The 17147-nt window shown below is 41.1% G+C and overlaps 1 long non-coding RNA gene across 1 annotated transcript in view; it reads left to right on the top strand.

Moving 5' to 3' along the window:
• Positions 1-17147, top strand: part of LOC134759219 (uncharacterized) — a 121751-nt gene that overhangs the window by 12990 nt on the left and 91614 nt on the right. The window contains exon 3 of the long non-coding RNA XR_010135237.1: positions 12744-12878. This is a non-coding gene — a long non-coding RNA (uncharacterized lncRNA). The remainder of the gene's footprint in view (positions 1-12743; positions 12879-17147) is intronic.

Genomic DNA, 17147 nt, shown 5'->3' with positions numbered 1-17147 from the left:
AGACAATATCTGTAATGCAAAAATTAACTGAAATACTAGATGTTATAAAATGATGGTGCTAGTACATATTTTAACTCCTTTCCTTTAAAATACCTTGGGATACCACCAACTTGAGCACCTTGGGTCAGTCTCGCTGGCCTGATTGGGCAGTGACAACTACCCCGGGGCCTTGGTCAGTAACCTTAACACTCAAGACGTTGTTATTTTCTCTGTTGTGTCATTACTGACAGGCTGGTTGGAGCCTTCTAAGAATGCTCTCTATAGCACTAACCCCTATAAAACAGTTAGACCTGTTTAACTTGGTGATGAGAGTTCAGAGAAGAACCACAGAGATCAAAGGGCAAAAGAGTAAAAGCTAAGAGAAAAAACTAAAGCCAGTGGACTGACTGAGCCAGGACGGTTGAGAGCTGGTTGCTGATAAGAGCCTTCACATTCTACTGGGCTATTACTATGTAAAGTAAAGCCACTCAACCGTTTTCACTTTGGCACTGAAAAATATTCAATCTGCCAAGGTGCACCTGGGGACCCACACCCTGCTGATTAAAATTGGCATGGGAGGAGCAGGTCTTTAAAGAGACTACACTTGAATTTCATCAAGAAGCTAAAAATAGGATAGAGGAGCAATATAGAAGACAGGAAAACATTAAATTAGGAGTCTAACAGTAGTTGTTGCTGTTTGAAGCCAGCCTAAGTTGTGAGGGAAATTTGATTTTCAGAGGAATTAGAAATCACTGGTTGACATTCACAGTTTAGCAGCTACAATTTTCACTAGTCTTAAGCAACTGCAGTAGAAACTGGGGTAATTGGTATCTTTGCTGAGGCATGATCAGGAGTTCTGCAGATGGGTGCTCAGGATCGAGTTAGTAAGCAGACATCTAAAAACAGCCTGAATGTTTTCCTTTAATCACTGAAAACAGCAACTTGAATAAAAGGCAAAAAGCATTATTTTTGTGAAAAATCTCCCACATCTAGAGGAAAAAAAGTTGAATTTTGGTGCCTGTGATGAGAATAATTTAAAAATGATAGTTCTGATACAGAAAATGGAAGTTTACAACAAATTAAATATCGAAAGGTAAAATTGTTAGTGTGTGTGTGAGGGAGAGAGGTAGTTCTGCAGGGAAGCGAGGAACAGAGAGTGAAATCATTCAAGTGAGAGATAAAGCTTTAGGGACGGTTCATCAGGTGATGATTGTATGTCTATGTACAGAAAACACCAGACACTTGAGGAAAATGAAATGCATTTAGACCACTTTGTCAATGTCAAGTATCTGCAATGAGGGTGAGGCCAGTGTTCAGTTCTTCCGCTTCACAGTGGAGGAAATGAGGATAAACCCAACCCTTGAATTCTGTTTGAAGAAAACAAAGAATTGTTGAATAGCAAGGAGTCTCTGAAGTTTTGGAATAATCATCTCTGGAGATCTTTACAAACAGGCTAGAGTCTTATTTGCCACTCAATAGTTAATTCAAACTTTAAGCCTGAGGAACATGTAAAATGATTTCTCATCCTGCCCAGGACTTTTTGATTTTCAGAAATATATATGCTCTTTACCTTGGGTTATTAAGGAGAAATATTTTTGCTAGCACTAGGCTGGCAGAGCAGAATGTACCTTTTGTCAGATGTTCCAAGAAACATTTAATAATATTACTTGGCATAAAAGATTACATATAGTTGAGGCCACAGCTTTTTTCACAGGATGACTCATCTAAAACAGGCCTACAATGTAAATTAGTAGCAGCACCTCAAGCATAGTAAAAGTCTTGCAGGTGGTCAATCAGGATATATGCAAAAATAGGTGGGAAGGAAATAACTTTTGCTGTTATCCCATTTTGATTAGATTCTAATGTTATCAGTGTCAGGTTGAATACTTGCCCTTCATTTTGAAATTTTGAACTTACTATAACTCATTGAAAATACATTTATTTTTCCTTTTTTTCTGCATATCTAAATCTTACTGTCATTTATATAATAAGAAAATATTGGCCAGGAGCAGTGGCTCACACCTGTAATCCCAACACTTTGGGAAGCTGAGTTGGGAGGATCACTTGAGCCTAGGAGTTCAGACCACTTGGGGCAACATAGTGAGACCTCCTCTCTGCAAAAAAATTTAAGTATTAGCTGGGTGTGGTGGTGCATGCCATCAATCCCAGCTACTCGGGAGACTGAGGTGATCCTTTGAGCCCAGGAGCTCTGGACTGCAGTGAGCTATGATGGCGCCACTGAACTCCAACCTGGGTGACAGAGGGAGACCCTGTCTTGGAAAAAAAAAGAAAAGAAAGACAGTATTGCAACTATTTACAAGTAGAGTTGCAGCTTAGGTTTGAGCTTGCTGCATTATCAGTGTAGAGTTAAAAACATTTTTCAGGCCAGGCGCGGTGGCTCAAGCCTGTAATCCCAGTGCTTTGGGAGGCTGAGGCAGGCGGATCATCTGAGGTCAGGAGTTCGAGACCAGCCTCAACATGGAGAAACCCTGTCTCTACTTAAAAAATACAAAATTAGCCAGGCGTGGTGGTGCATGTCTGTAATCCCAGCTACTCGGGAGGCTGAGGCAAGAGAATTACTTGAACCTGGGAGGCGGAAGTTGTGGTGAGCCGAGATTGCGCCATTGCACTCCAGACTGGGCAACAAGAGCGAAACTCCGTCTCAAAAAAAAAAAAAATTTCAAATCCAAATTTCATTATAAAATATTTTATTGTGGGTAGTGTTTTCCTAGTATACATTGATATACAATTCCAAACTGTTTTAGCTCATTAGTCCCCAGCATTTCTAGTTATGCATAAAATTCTTTAAAAAATCTTTCATGGATATTATTGTTTGTTCACTTAGAAAGTGTAATCTTCAGTATCATTCTGGTTGTTTTTCTTCTTGAGAGGACTTCTGGACTAGAAATATGTACTAATCACTCTTCTGTTTCCTGATTATGAACCTTGGAAGGGCAGAGAAGTTGTCCCAAAGTGAGACTGGGAAGGGGGAAATGAGTATATGAGCCATCCCAAAGACAGGAAACGAAAATGACAGGTAAACTGAAGGCAGGGATGACATCTAGGATGGCTCAAAAGCTAAACAACAGGAGATCTTTCTCCAAGAAAGGACCAAAGGAAAAGCATGAGTTTTTAAAGAGTCATTTAGACTTCAAGTCTGTGGTTATGGCTTCAGAACTACCCAAGCACATGTAAGGACCTTGCTAAGCCCTTTCCATACATTATCTCATTAAATCTTCAAGGTAGACCTTGCCAACCCCATTTTATTTTATTATTTTTTAACTATTTTTTTTGTAGAGACAGGGTTTCACTATTTCATCCACGCAGGTCTTGAATTCCTGGGCTCAAGTGATCCTCTTACCTTGGCCTCCCAAAGTGCTGGGATTACAGGAATGAGCCACTGCACCCAGCCACCAACCCGATTTTAGAGAAAAATTTCAACCCACATATGTGCGGCTGAAAACTTCTACTCATAACCACTTTAGCTGCTTACCTGCTGGCTGCCTTATTCTTTTCTTGTGCTACCTTCCATGTCGTTTCTTTACTGTTCTTTTTCCTCTATTCCAGTTGCTTTAGAAGGTAGAACTTTTCTTCCTCCAGCTCTACACCACTACTTTTATGTATCCTCTGATAACGAAACTGATGTTGCCCATTCAACTAGTAGAAAACGGTCAATTCTAGGATATGTTTCATTGTTTTAGACCACATAACCTGTCAATGTATTGATATTTCTTCTCATTGAATTGACTCATATTGCCTTTTTATTTGACTTTCACATCTTTTTCCTCTAACAGTTTATTTCTATTTGAGATTTTTGAAATGCACCCATAGTCCCATAGATAGTTCTTATCATTATTTTTTGTAATATAAACATAGAAATTGACCCTTCTGGTCTTAAAGCTTGAAACTTGTATTTGTTTTATCTGCATTCCTTCCCCAAGAAATGACTGTCAGGCCTGGCCAAAAAAAAAAAAAAAGTACCAAAGAACTAGAACTCTCCAGATCACCACATCCAGACAATGGGATAGATGCGGACCCCTCACTTATCATGATTGCTTCCTTGCCCCTTCTGAGTTCCTATTTTCTTACGCATTGTTACATTTCTTCTCTGCTATATAAACCCCTAGTTTTAGCCAGTGGGGGAGATGGATTTGAGACTGAGCTTCCACCTCCTTGGCTGTAGTACCCGATTAAATCCTTCTTCCTTGGCAACTCTTCTCTCAGTCGTTGGCTTTCTGTGCCCATAGCAACAGGACCTAGACCAAACCCTTGGTGTTTGGTTACAATTTCCTATAGAAGTTTTTTCAAGTGCTTCAAATTTGACAGATATTATCTTTTGGATCTGTTTCAGTGTTGTAGTTTTCCCTATCACAGCTGAAAAGTTAAATACTATTTATAGCAGGATTCGTTGTTCTCTGATATACTTTACGGAAAGTGTTTTTAATACTGATTATTGGGTATAGTTTGATATACACTTAAATTTGGTATGAATCTGGATTCTGAGAGCTTTTACTCATGCCTCATGCTGTTTTCATGAGGTGATTTTTTTTTTTTTTTTTTGAGACAGAGTTTCACTCCTGTCGCCCAGGCTGGAGTACAATGGCGTGATCTCAGCTCTCTGCAACCTCTGCCTCCCGGGTTCAAGCAATTCTCCTGCCTCAGCCTCCCAAGTAGCTGGGATTACAGGTGTGTGCCACCATGCCCGGCTAATTTTTGTATTATTAGTAGAGATGGGGTTTCACCATGTTGACCAGGCTGGTCTCAAACTTCTGACCTCAGGTGATCTGCCCACCTCGACCTCCCAAAGTGCTGGGATTACAGGCATGAGCCACCGCACCCGACCCACCCATTCTATTTCTAAAAAACAAAAGAAAAAAAAAGCTGTTAACAGTCCACAATGAATTTAGAACAAAACTTGAGAGTATTGAGGAATATTTATAGCAATTTGGCATTGCTAAGATATTTTTATTGCATTTTGCAAAAGTATTGGTCCATAACAGATGGGAAATAGCAAGAAAGGAAGAACAGAAGAAGTGAAGGAAGGAGAAAAAAGCAGGAACAAAGGTTAAAAAAAAAAAAAAAACCCTGATCCTTCACTGTAGACAGCTTGAGAAACAGGGGCTTAAACCTTTAATGATGAGTCCAAGTTCCACATCAAGCACATTCCAGAACCAAGATTTACACCCTATCCTGGCTTCAAACCCTTGCTCTTTAGCATACCACTCTATTACCTACTTGATAACAGTGATGATAAGTCAAGAAAGAAATAAAACAGCAATTTGATGACTATCATTATCCTCTAAAGATTCAGGAACTCAAACTTCAAAATTTGGGAGACTAAAATAAGAAGAGAGTTTATACCTAAGTCAAGATTCTGGCCTACAACCATCATCATTATTTATTTATTTATTTATTTATTTATTTATTTTATTATACTTTAAGTTCTAGGGTACATGTGCACAATGTGCAGGTTTGTTATATAGGTATACTGTGCTGTGTTGGTTTGCTGTACCCATTAACTCATCATCTACATTAGGTATTTCTCCTAATGCTATCCCTCCCCCAGCCCTCCACCCAACGACAGGCCCCAGTGTGTGATGTTTCCCGCCCTGTGTCCAGGTGTTCTCATTGTTCAATTCCCACCTATGAGTGAGAACATGCAATGTTTGGTTTTCTGTCCTTGCGATAGTTTTCTCAGAATGATGGTTTCCAGCTTCATCCATGTCCCTGCAAAGGACATGAACTCATCCTTTTTAATGGCTGCATAGTATTTCATGGTGCATATGTGCCACATTTTCTTGATCCAGTCTATCATTGATGGACATTTGGGTTGGTTCCAAGTCTTTGCTATTGTGAATAGTGCTGCAATAAACATACGTGTGCATGTGTCTTTATAGTAGCATGATTTATAATTCTTTGGGTATATACCCAGTAATGGGATGGCTGGGTCAAATGGTATTTCTAGTTCTAGATCCTTGAGGAATCACCACACTGTCTTCCACAATGGTTGAACTAGTTTACACTCCCACCAACAATGTAAAAGCGTTCCTATTTCTCCACATCCTCTCCAGCATCTGCTGTTTCCTGACTTTTTAATGATCACCATTCTAACTGGTGTGAGATGGTATCTCATTGTGGTTTTGATTTTTAACATCTTTTTGACTGTCATTATCATGGTTAACATTAATTGGGAGCTAAGACCCAAAAATTGTCCATGTGCTTCAAATGAATTATCCTGTAATCCCCAGGGTAACCCAGTTAGGCAGTTATGATTTGGCTTTGTAGCATCAGAGCCAGGATACAAATCGAGTGTGCTTGACACCAAGTCCTTAACCACTAGGTTATAATTTTCCCATCTATAATCCATGATAGATTCACAAGAAGGTTTGGCAAGGCACTAGAATTTATTCGTTAATACCAGATGCTGGGTTTGAATTTCATTCTAGAGCTGTGTGATCTTGGACCTGTTACTTAACCTCTCTGTGTTTCAGTTATCACTGTAAAATGGGCAGAACAAGACCAGCCTCAAAGGTTTATGGCAAGAATTTAATTTTTAAAAATGCGTATTTGCACAGCGCTTGGCACATAGATAGTACTCCATAAATGGTAGCTACTGGTAATATTAAAATAATAAATCAGTAGTTTTTAGGTTAACTCCAGAGTAAAAAAAAAGTGGCATTTGATAGTTTGTGGATTTTGATCCTCAATCATAGATTTTACTAAACTTTGCTTTTCACATTAATGTGTGGCTTTAAGGGGTTCTTTTATATTATGGAAGAGTGAAATTAATGTAATTCTTCCTATTTGCTATGATGCCACACTATTTCAAATATTCCCACTTAATTAAATTGCTGCTCCTTTAAATATTAAAATATGAAGACTTCAATAAACATTTGGAAGGTCTTAATTCGGGGAAAGGAAACCATCATTTATGTGCTTTTCATTAATTATCAAGATTACCAAGATTTATGATTTGCATTTTAAGAATGTAAGTTCCAGGCCAGGCGCGGTGGCTCACGCCTGTAATCTCAGCACTTTGGGAGGCAGAGGTGGGCGGATCACTTGGGGCCAGGAGTTCGAGACCAGCTTGGCCAATATGCTGAAACCCCATTTCTACTAAAAATACAAAAATTACCCGGTCGTGGTAGCACACGCCTGTAATCGTAGCTACTAGGGAGGCTGAGGTAGGAGAATTGCTTGAACGGGGGAGGTGGAGGTTGCAGTGAGCCGAGATCGTGCCAGTGCACTCCAGCCTGGGTGACACAGCAAGACTCCGTCTCAAAAAAAAAAAAAAAAAAAAAAAAATTAAAAAAGAATGTAAGTTTCAGAAAGCAAGAATATTTGCTTGTTTTGTTCCACAATGCCTAAAACGGTGTCTAGTGCTTAGTAGGTAGTCAATGTATCTGTTGAATAAATGCATCTTATTGGATAACTCAGTCACAGCAATGCATTCTTCTTTGAATTGGATTTAAGTTTGCCTTTTTAAAAATGTATCTTTTTTAGAAAATTAACGTTTGCTCTTTCTCTGCTAAGAAAAATCAGCTTTACTACACTGGAGGTGGGACCGAGGGAAGGAAGCAAAGGCATTCTGTATTCACCTGCATGAAGCAGAAAAGCCAGCCCGAAGCTACTGGCTGAGCTTCTGCCCTAGGTGCGTCTCCTGCGTGCAGCGTTGCTGCAAGGCCTGGCAGCTTCTAGGAGCCTACACCTCTGTCATCGCCTTCGGGGAGGGATAGGGCTAGGAGCTCTGTGCGGAACCGCGTCCAGCCGCCGAGTCACTGACACATCACGATGAGTCACGTGCTCTGTGCACCGGGCGGATTTGTCAGATCCGCTGCTGCATCACGGCTCGGCAGGGCTCTCTGGGTTCTCAGTGCCGTCCTAGGTCTGCAATGCAGTGCGGGAGAGGAGGAATATGGGCTTGTGGGGGCAGGGGCAGCGCCCGGACTCCTCCTGGGGCAGGACTCCCAGAAACGCAGGAAGCGATGACGCTGCTCAGATAAACCCTGGCGCTCTGCGCTGGCGTCCTGGCCAGGAGCTCCTCTGCCACGGACGCGCCTGCCGTTTCTGCCTTCGTTATCTATTTACTGACCTCTCATCTCCCCAGAAGATGTTCTCAGTTCTCAGCAGTCAGTGCTTCTCCTCCAGCTTCACTGACCTTTCTATGGGGGTAATAAACTAAAGAAAGAAGTCGATGTTTGAGTAGATAAAATGTGTTATGCCAGTGCCCTGGGAATCCGATACAGCTGGCCCAGGAGGGGCCTGGGGTTCTGCTTTGTTTTGTCTTCAGATAGTGTCTAGCTCTCTTGTCAGGCTGGAGTGCAGTGGCGAGCCTAGCTCACTGCAGCCTCTACCTCCCCGGCTCTAGTGATCTTCCTGCCTCAGCCTCCCGATTAGCTGCAACTACAGGTGCCTGCCACTGCGCCCGGAAATATTTCTTACAGGGGTCTTGCTGTGTTGCCCAGGCTGGTCTCAAACTCTTGGACTCCGGGGATCCTCCCATGTCGGCCTACAGAGTAGCTGGGATTACAGATGTGCCACCGTGCCCAGCTATGTCTATTCTTGAAGGCTGTCCATGTCATTTCCATGGGCAGCCAGGTTTCCCTGTCACCAGACTAGATGATTTCCAAGAGCCCTTCCCACTCTAAAATTCTATGAACAGTGATATTTTTTTCCCAACCTAGTCCCTTTGAGCCAAGAAAGGAACTCATTTATTGTATTAATTTAGACAAACCTACAAAGGTAGAAAGATTCTTATAATTTTATTTCATTAAAAATGAAATGTTTATATGCTTGTTTTTAAAGCAGGGTCACCTGGGAAAGTACAGAGCTGTTTACAGTTAAATTCCCATTTGTAAGGGGGATATTCTATCCCTCAACTTCCAAAGTGAACAAAGTCCTAATTCAGAGCCCATTGTTCTGCGGCCTCTCATGCCCCGGTAGGGCCAGGACCCCAGGGAATAGGACCTGGCCACTGGGTCAGCAATGTTTGAAGGCTACCATTTTATTTGCAGCCACAGCCAGCCAAGTTCATTGTGAGCAGCACTTCCTGCCTTGTTTGTGAGCTGCAGGCTGCATCAGGAAATAAAGTTTGTAAAATTACATTCTCTGGCTGAGGCTAGCCCTTTGTTGAAATAGCCACATTATCTATGATGACAGTGACAAGGCCAAAGGTGAGAAAATCTACATGAATTATTCTCTGAAAAGTATTCAGATAAGGGCAGAAAAGACCAGATGTTTCCTTTCTAAGTGACAAAGGGCTTGAGAATAAAAGGTAGGAAGAACAACTTGAAAGATTCACTTGGGCTTCTTTCTCAGTACCTAAGAATATTACCAAGTTCCCTAAAAGCATTGCACCCCTGGATTCTAGTCTGTTTTATTTTTTTGAGACAGGGTCTTGCTCTGTCTCCTAGGCTGGAGTGCAGTGGCATGATCACAGCACACTGCTGCCTCGAACTCCTAGGTTCAAGTGATCCTCTCACCTTGGCCTCCCAAAATTCTGGGGGTACAAGCATGAGTCACCGTGCCTGGCCATCCCTGGATTCTAGATCTGGGCCTGGCACATAATAGATGTTCAGTAAATATTAAACAGATGTATGAATCAGACAGTCCTGGTCGTCTATGTATCTTTATCTACTGAGAGTTTTGTGGGGTTTTTTGTTTATTTTTTTGAGACAGAATCTCACTCTGTAGTCACCCAGGCTGGAATGCAGTGGTGTGATCTTGGCTCACTGCAACCTCCACCTCCCAGATGCAAGCGATTCTTGTGCCTCAGCCTCCCGAGTAGCTGGGATCAAAGGCATGCACCACCACGCCCAAGTAATTTTTGTATTTTTAGTACAGACAGGGTTTTGCCATGTTGGCCAGACTGGTCTCGAACTCCTGGCCTTAAGTGATCTGCCTACTGAGAGCTAATTCAAGAAAAACTACTAAATTATAAGCTCCTGAAGGCAGAGATTGGGTCCTTATAGGACCTGGCAAAATTATCAGCAAAGGTTTCTTGAAATGAATTTGCCAAGAGCTCTTCTAGACAGGGGGAAAGTGAGGAGACATAAAAGCTAATAATAAAGATTGGAAAAGGACATATATATGTATTGGACAAATCTAGCATTTCTTGAAAATTCATGTATTGATTCATTGATGACGTATAAGCAAAGATAAAGTCATCTTCAACCATAAATGTTAATACTTATTCAGTAAGAGAAACAGCCTGACTCAAGTCAATGGATTTAGGGACATTAATTTGGCAGTTTTAGGGCAAAATTCTAAGTGGTTGATGATAGTGAAAAATTGAATTGCCTTAAATGCCTAACAGTAGGGAACTTGTTAAATAAACTATGATGCTTTCATGCAATTATGTTTTCAGATAAAATGATGTTTTCAAAAACTATATATGGACATGGAGAAATTTAAATGTGTTAAGTCAAAAAGATATGGTGGCAGAAACTGTTGACTTCCTACCCACACCACTTCCCTTCTCCTTCCTAACACCTCTTAATTTTGGTGGGCTTTCTATTCTCTGCACAGCAGTGTGCTTCAGGGGAGGCAGTCACCAGCCCTGCCCTGGGGAGTGAATCATCAGTGAGTGGTGAATGTGAATTCCCCTGGCTAGTGATCTTCTGAGTCCGGGGAGTATGATTCATTCCAGGCCAGTGAGGTGGATGAGAGTGGAGAGGCTTCTGGAAAAGCTTCCTTCTATCTTTAAAAGCAGGAAACAAAGTCATGCTTCCATTAAATGTTAGGAAAAGCTTCCCTCTATCTTTAAAAGCAGGAAACAAAGTCATGCTTCCATTAAATGTTAGACTCTACATGTGATAAAGCCACCATGCAGCCAGGCCTGAGGCTGAGCTGACAGGCCTGGGAATGTGGAAAAATGCAAAGGCCCCAGCTGATTGATCTGCTGATCTGTTGACTTATTAGCCTTGGAGGCTGCAGGTCAGTGACCAAGAGCCAGTTCACCAAACACCCACCCACTGCAAATCAGTTTCCACTACGGCTGATTTGCTGGATTTACTCGCTTCTTTTAACTATTTAGATATTGTTGACTGATTTTCATTTTGTCTTCATAATAGCATTTAAGGAATATTAAAATTGTCTCAATCCTAGTTCCTTGTTGAGTAACTGAAGACTGACTTTTGATGAGTTGTCCAGCTAAATAACTCATCTTATTTCCAAACTTATTATGTGAGCTAATTTTTTCTTATAGTTTGAACCAATTGCATATTGAGTCCAGGTATTCTCTTAATTACAACTAGAAGTATACTAGTGGGATACGTGTAGAATAAGAGAGAGAGAGAAATTGGGGGGCGGGGAGAGAGAGAAAGAATGAATTATTTCTGGGTTGTAGGATTGGGAATATAGCTGATTTATGCCTTTACTGTATATTCATCTTTGTATTTCTCTATTTTCTAAATTTTCTGTAATGAACATATATTGCTGTTATGAACAAAGTGGAAAGTTGTTCTTTGTTTTGAGACAGAGTCTTGCTCTGTTGCCCAGGCTGGAGTGCTGTTGCTCAATCTGGACTCACTGCAACCTCCACCTCCCTGGTTCAAGTGATTCTCATGCCTTAGCCTCCTGAGTAGCTGGGATTACGTGCGTGCCACCACACCTAGCTAATTTTTGTATTTTTAAGTAGAGACAGGATTTTGCCATGTTGCCCAGGCTGGTCTCAAACTCCTGGCCTCAAGGGATTCGTCCTCCTCAGCTTCCCAAAGTGCTGGGACTACAGGCGTGAGCCACCGTACCCAGCCCTGAAAGTTGTTCTTAAAAACTGGTTTGAGGGCTATAAAAGGTATGAGTGCTAATCTCAGAGGATTGTAGAATCATTGAGAATTGACATCTAGAGCTTAATAAAGTGGTGGCTGGGCTGGTGAGGCTTCACAAACAAGGAGTAATTGAATCAATTCTAGAAGACTGAGTATGCGTAGGATGAGTAGGCAGAGGTGAGGCTTAGGACCTCTCGATCCATTGTTTGTGATTTGATAGGGGAGGACTGAAAGGCCATATTTACAATATTTAGGCCAGGCTTGGTGGCTCATGCCTGTAATCCCACCACTTTGGGAGGCCAAGGTGGGCAGATCACGAGGTCAGGAGTTCGAGACCAGCCTGACCAACATGGCAAATCCCCGTATCCACTAAAATATAAAAAATTAGCCAGGCGGGGTGGCGGCGGATGCCTGTAATCCCAGCTACTCGGGAGGCTGAGGCAGGAGAATTGCTTGAACATGGGAGGCAGAGGTTGCAGTGAGCCAAGATCGCACCATTGCACTCCAGCCTGGGCAACGAGAGCAAGACTGTATCACGAAAAAAAAAAAAAAGCCACAATATTTATTGTCTCTTCCATGCATGATGCTTTACAAATACGTCATCTCCTTTCATCATCACAATTGTGAAAGTAGGTAGTATTATCTTCATTTTGTAGAGGTAAGAAGTGAAGCTCAAACGTGCACAGAAGTAATAAATATTGGACCTGTGATTTTAATGTACAGCTGGCATTAAACGTCGTGTGCAACACCTCTCACAGATGAGCTTACTGGAAGTGAAAATCAGAACATCAGAGCCAAAGAAAGGATTCTGACAAAAAGCTGTTGTGATTGTAAGTGACAGGAACCCAACTCGAAGTACTTAAGCAAAAATGGGAATTTATTGCCTTAGGTAGCTAGAAAGGAATGGAGTGAAACCAGCAAAAGGCTTGACTGTGCCTCGGGTGAAGGAAGGTGTAGACTGTACAAGAGGTATTGAAGCATCTTTTTCCACCTTAGGAGACAGCTTCCCAAGGCTGGAAAGAGGGGAGTCCGGAACATGCCTCCACCATACCACTGCCCACCTCCTGTGACCCCTGCAGCAAAACCTGAAGCCCCAAAGAGGCAGCTTCTCAAAGTAAAAGTGGAATGAAGGTCAGATTGGTCTAAAAACCCATCCAACAATTTGTGGAAAGGGTTTACATCATTTTGTTATTTATATGTCATTGCTTTTTGCATCATATTGTTTGTCCTTACAAAACAAATCTGCACACAGCAAGTTGTTCATTTGCAGAGAAAGAAACCTTACTCACACTTCCTGTCATCCAGCAGCAAAGAATACTGACCACAGAGTGACCTTTAAGTGTAAGGCTTTAATGAGTATTAGGCTGAATGCCTGTTTTCCAACCTGGTGCAAAATATTTATATTTTAGAAATTGTGAATTTTAACATTACTGCAAGAAAGAGGGGCTTCTATTTCCTTTTTCCTCTATTTAGTCCCTAGATTAAGAATTGGCAATTTTTTTCTACAAAGGACCAAACTGTAAATATCTTTGACTTTGCAAACCATGTGATCTCTGTTGCAACTGCTCAACTGCCTTTGTCTTGCAAAAGCAGCTGTGGATGATATGTATGCAAATAAACATGGCTGTGTTCCAATAAAACTTTATTTTCAAAAACAGGAAGTCAGCCAGATTTTGTTCGCAGGTCTTGGTTTGCCCTAGATCACTGTTTTTTCCCCCCCAGTTTAAAATCATCATTTTTTTGTTGGTTTTAAACCCATGCCAGGGCAAGAGAACTTCACAATTTTCTATGGGTATACTATGTTTTAGTTATTTGGATGACTGTCCAAAGAATCAGTCCACAATAGGAATTATTGTTACCTGTTTTGTGTTTCCGTTGGTTCCAGAGAGGAATAATCTTATCCAGTCATGTAGGTTAAAAAATTAAAATTAGTAAAACTATAGCAATAGAAAAATAAATTTAATGTTTTTAAACCTTGCATTTAAAAGGTAAATTTGGCCAGTGAAGGTGACTCACACCTGTAATCCCAGCATTTTGGGAGGCTGAGGCCGCTGGATCGCTTGAGCCCAGGAGTTCATGACCAGCCTGCGCAACATGGCAATACCCCATCTCTACAAAAAATACAAAAATTAACTGAGCATGGTGGTGCACACCTGTAGCTACCTTGGGGGGCTGAGGTGGGAGGACCCCTTGAGCCTGGGAAGTCAAGGCTGCAGTGAGCCGAGATGGTGCCACTGTACTCCAGCCTGAGCGGTAGGGTGAGACCTTGTCTCAAAAATAAATAAATAAATTAAATAAACGGTAAATTTGATTAAGAAAAAGAAAGATGCAAAGTGAACTGTGAGTAGATGGAGGGATCATAAATTTGGGAGACCAATAAATATTTTCCTCACTGTGGTGGGGAAATTGATAGGTGAAATAATAGAGTAGCTGTTATTTTAAGTCTGTAGGAATTTTTGCCCAATGACAAATGTGGAATTCAAAACCCGTTTATAGGTTGTGCCTGACTAGTTTTCTTTTTCCTTTCTGATTAATAACAATGTATTATTATATGTTTAAAAAATCTGGACTTGCATAGCATCTTAATAATTGCTCATATACAGCATTAAATGCATAGCTATCTTATTTAAACTTAAAAAGAAACTCCATTTTGGTGATAGCTATTATCGTCTCTTATAGCATGACCAAAAAGCATCCTCAGAAATATAAGCCTACCTCACGTGTACATGGTAACCTTGGAAATTACGGTGTGTTGGCATTATTATTCTTACTTTCAGATACAAAACAGCATGGAGACTGACTTTTCCCAGGTCATATGTCTAGTGACCTGCAGATTTTTGGACCCCAAGTCCACATTCTATACTACACCACAGTTACCAAATTGCCTTTGTTGACATGTAGACTTTTCAATTTGCAATTGCTTTACACATTTAAAAAAATTGTGAATAAAAGAACAAACTATTTCAGTTTTCAGTTGCAACTTACAGAACAATTAAATAATAACAAAAACATAGTATGTGTTTTGGGTGTATCACTTAAATCAGTAGAATAAAGGGGTAGAAATCAATATGTATGTGGACTTGTTCTTCTTTTCTTTTTCTTTCTTTTTTTTTTTTTTTTAATTTGAGATAGGGTCTTGCTCTGTCACCCAGGCTGGAGTGTAGTGGTGCCATCACTGCTCACTGCAGCCTCAACCTTCCAGCCTCAAGTGATCCTCCCACCTCAGCCTCTGGAGTTGCTAGGACTACAGGCATGTATGCGACCACGCCTGGCTAATTTTTTTTGTATTTCTTGTAGAGTCGGAGTTTCACCATGTTGCCCGGCCTGGTCTCGAACTCCTGGCCTCAAGTCTCTCTGGCTCAGCCTTCCAAAGTGCCAGGATAACAGGCGTGAACCACGACACCCAGCTTGCTTTGTGTACTTCTAGGGGCTCAGGTGAACCACATGAGTTCCTGGATGTGCTTCCATGTTTCACAGTGAATTCATGTTTTTGGTCCAATCATGACCATTTAGACTGTTTAAGAAGGCTGTGTACCAGCTTTAATATTGTATTTTATGATATTAGTGATCCCTGAATTTTATTTGAAAAAATATTATTTTACTGAGTGATTTAGTAGGCTTGATCATTTTCCTTGCAGCTTTCATATTTTGTGACACACTGATTTAAGAATCAAGTCTATATCTGAATGTGAAAAATCTGCAATGAGAATAGCAAACGATTATATTGTTTTAATAGAAAAATTATTTGATAATTTCCATGTATTGATGATTTCAGTAGAATCTATTCTGCATTTAACGAACAATCAGTAGTTCCCAAGCTATTCCGTAGTTTTAGCTTAAACACATAGTACATGCTTAATAAACATTAGTTGAATGAATGAATGAATGAATGAATAAATGAATGAATGACTAAAGACTTTCAGGACCTGGAAGGGAGGATGTAAAGAACCCAGGGCCAAGTGTCATGCAAGCACTGGAGCATCTAGATCCCCTCCGGACACCAGCTTCCTTTCCCACAACCCAAATGTTCTTTTCCTTTTATGAATTTTCTTTAATCGTGACAAAATATATATAGTATAAAATGTATCATTTTAACTGTTTGTAAATGTACAGTTTGGTGTTATTCAGTACATTCACATTGTTGTACAACCATCACCACCAACTATCTCCAGAGCTTTTTCTTCCTCCCCAACTGACATCCTGTACTCATTAATCAATAACTCTCCATTCACCCTCCCCCGAGGGAGACTATTCTTGTTATTCTCTGTCTTTTTTTTTTTTTTTAATAGTTGCCATTCTAAGGGTATGGCCTAATTAGTTTTTAACTGGGTGAGAAGATGAAGAAAAAAGAGAGCAAATGAGCATGAGAATCCAGTAACAACCAAGCAGAACCGTTCTACTTTTGTCTCTCTGAATGTGACACTCTAGGTACCTTATATAAGTGGAACGATACAACATTTGCCCTTCTGTGTCTGGCTGATTTCACTTGGCATAATGTCTTCAAGGTTTCATCAACATTGTAGCATGTGTAAGACTTTTAATTCCTTTTTTTTTTTTTTTTTTTTTTTTTTGAGGCAGAGTCTCACTCCGTCACCCAGGCTGGAGTGCAGTGGCGCCATCTCGGCTCACCGCAACCTCCACCTCCTAAGTTCAAGGGATTCTCCTGCCTCAGCCTCCCAAGTAGCTGGGATTGCAGGTTCCCACCACCATGCCTGGCTAATTTTTGTATTTTTAGTGGAGATGGGGTTTCACCATGTTTGCCAGTCTGCTCTCAAACTCCTGGCCTCAAGTAACCCACCCACCTTGGCCTCCCAAAGTGCTGGGATTATAGGCGTGAGCCACCATGCCTGGTCCTTCATTCCTTTCTAAAGCTGAATGACACCCCACTATGTGCCATTGCATGTATGTACCACATTTTGCTTATCCATTAATCCATCAGTGGACATTTGGGTTGTCTCCACCTTTTGGCTATTGTGAATGATGCTGCTATGAACATGGATGTAGAAATATCTGCTTGAACCCCTGCTTTCAATTCTTTTGGGAATATACCCAGAAGTGCCATTGCTGGATCTATGATAATTCTGTTTAACTTTCTGAAGAACTGCCATACTGTTTTTTTGTTTGTTTTGTTTTTGTTTCTTGAGACAGAGTCTGGCTCTGTCGCCCAGGCTGGAGTGCAGTGGCGCCATCTCAGCTCACTGCAACCTCTGTCTCCCACGTACAAGTGATTTTCCTGCCTCAGCCTCCCCAGTAGCTGGGACTACAGGCACGCTTCACCTCACCCAGATAATTTTTTTAGTTTTAGTAGAGACGGGGTTTCACCATGTTGCCCAAGTTGGTCTCAATCTCCTGGGGTCAAGCCATCCACCTGCTTTGGCCTCTCAAAATGCTGATATTACA

The sequence above is a fragment of the Gorilla gorilla genome, chromosome 8 (assembly GCF_029281585.2).
Source record: "Gorilla gorilla gorilla isolate KB3781 chromosome 8, NHGRI_mGorGor1-v2.1_pri, whole genome shotgun sequence".
In the NCBI taxonomy this organism is placed as follows: Eukaryota; Metazoa; Chordata; class Mammalia; order Primates; family Hominidae; genus Gorilla; species Gorilla gorilla.
The sequence above is the reverse complement of the archived record's forward strand: the minus strand, read 5'-3'. Positions and strand labels throughout refer to the sequence as shown.